This window comes from Triticum dicoccoides, chromosome 5A (assembly GCF_002162155.2).
Source record: "Triticum dicoccoides isolate Atlit2015 ecotype Zavitan chromosome 5A, WEW_v2.0, whole genome shotgun sequence".
In the NCBI taxonomy this organism is placed as follows: Eukaryota; Viridiplantae; Streptophyta; class Magnoliopsida; order Poales; family Poaceae; genus Triticum; species Triticum dicoccoides.
In genome coordinates this window covers 70,635,349-70,637,987 of record NC_041388.1, presented here as the reverse complement: position 1 = coordinate 70,637,987, position 2,639 = coordinate 70,635,349, and positions in this window count along the sequence as shown.

Below are 2,639 nucleotides of genomic sequence, written 5' to 3'. Positions count from 1 at the left end.
TCGCCTCCGAAATGGAACCGCCAGCAAGGAAGAAGGCAGCCGCGACCAACTACGAGGTGGTGGCTCAAAGCAGCCGTCACTCGACCTCGCCGCATTTTCGTCCCGAGCGAAGAAGACGAAGGTGACTGCGGCGGTTGCTGTTGTCGCTTCCTCGTTGGTGTCGCCGATAGGTGTTGCTTCGTGTGCAACTGCTGTTGCCGTGCCTCCTCCCACACCACCTCCCGTCCCATTGCCGGCCGTGGAGCGGCTGATGTATTTTAGATCACCTATTGAAGCACTAGCTATTGGTGATGTATTTTACATCATCCGTTAAAGTTGAAGATTTTTAGTAATGAAAAATACCACTTTTTGGTGATGTATATTTTACTCTAATAATAATTTGATGATGTAAAACGCATCATATCTATTGGAGATGCTCCTCTACATTCAGACCTCTCTCCTCATGGATCACTTTCATTGAAGATAAAGAAAAGACATCTCGTTTTATTATCTCCTCAACCAGCTCCCCAGGTACTCCTCCTTCAGGTGATTCACCGTAGCTATACAATCAGTAGAGACAATTAATTTATTGCGTGCTAAAGCCATAGCTAAATCAGTAGAGAGATAATTGATTTCTAGGACTAGGTGAGGAAATTGATGGCGGCTGCACGACACCAACTAAACTGAACTGGGGCTGGGGCTGGGCCAGGCGCGCGCGCGTCACTTCTTCGTGGGACGGACGACGGAGGGACGGCCGGGGCCCGGTCCAGCCTGTCGGCGTTACCGGCCCACGCTTTTGCGCGACAGCCGATTAACGCCGCCCCGCACATCGCGCGTCCGCTTTCACGCGCACGGCCCCAGATCGGGGAGCTCTAACTGCCGCCGCGGGCCCGGCGAGCAGACGGCTCAGGACGGGAGGGCTGGTCCTGGAGTCCCACCGGCGCATGCGTCGCCGGGCGGATTAACTGCGCCGTGTGGCGCAGGTGGCGCAGGTTTTGTTTGCTTGTTTTGAAACTCACACGCAACTCGTGCAGGCCTGCCCGTCATCGGGATGCGGCAGGGGAATCGCACGCCCACATCTTGTTTTGAAAGGTTTTTTTACAGGGATATTTCGAACGAGAATTGCTCTTGGAGGCCGAGCTTCGTGGAGGCCTCCTTTCGATAAATTCAAAATTCATATTTGTTACATCTCTAAAAATTGGAAAAAAATACAGATATATATAGAGACATAATGTACATGTGTGTAAATTTTTAGGACAAAATACGTTAAAACTAGGGCTATGAAAAAAAATTCCAAGACTTTTCAACACATGATACTGTTCATCCTCAAAGTTCGGAATTTTTGTCTTTTTGTACAGGCCGCATTTCAAGGTATTTCATCCCGAATTTTCATACATATATATGTTCCATCCTTGTATACTTGCTATTTTCAGTTTTTTTGGAACCGATAAGTTTGAAATTTTTATTTTTTTAAATAAAGGGCTAAATGGAGCCCGGTCACCAAAATGCCCTACTATGTTTCGAAAGGTATTCTCATAGCATTTTCAAGTGATTGAGTTCTATAACAATAGTGGTATACATCAATACAAAGTAAAAGCAAAGTGGATATACATTTTACAAGTCTATGAAAAAAATCATAAGTGAGAATCAATCAGTGGTTGTATGGTTACGAAGGCGGTGGTACCCTCAGCCCATGAGAAATAAAATCACTCAAATTTTAGTAGGTGTTTATGCGTGTGCGGGCACGTGTGTGCATCTATGTTGTAAATGGTGTTTAAAAAAAATCATAGATGAAACGACGTTGAAGGGAAAAACAATAAGAGTCAATAAAGGTTTACAGACAAAATTGAGAAGAGAGTTAAAACTGTTGAGGGAAAATCATAACTAAGTTACTAACGGGTTAGAGGCAAAATTGTGAAGTGAGTGAAAACTATTGAGTGGGAGCTAAACCTAGTTTTAAAGTGGATTTACAAGTCTACATAAATCCATTAGAATAAAATCACACTTATATAGAGGATCCATCGGCCATATTAATTGGGTTGTTGTTTTTCTTCTTTATCTGTAAATACACCTTTTCTATTTCAATGAAGATCATTATAGCTCTAGAACAATGCCTTTCGTACTTTAATATTCATTTGGTTGAATTCTTGTGCTCGTGGTAAAAAAAACCTTGTCAATCCATTCTCTACAATCATATTTTCTTTCTCTCTCACCCGTTTTTTTGTGTGGCAACAAGCGAGGAAAACCAATATAAGATGGGACAGCAGGTCGCCAAACCGCCGAGAGGAAATTCCTCCTCGCAAGACAAATTGATGATGGATTAATACTAAGAATGCCCACCAACAACTGGCGATAATGTTAGGTTTCAAAGACTCAAAAATTGGTTGTGTGCATCTACTAATAGTGGGGCGTGGTGGCATTCCGTATTATCAAGTTTGTAGGTGTCAGTGGTAACTTCAGATTGTTTGATGTATGTCTTTGCTAGGCCTTTGTTGAATAATTTAATAAGATGATTGTGTGCATCTATTGACGCAGAGGGGGGGGGGGGGTCAACCTCCTTTTCAAAAAAAGAAAATAAAAATGTTTCAAAGACTCAATAATGTTGATGTAGCAATTCGATAGGACGAGATACGTAAAAGTATTTGTTGAATAGAACACGC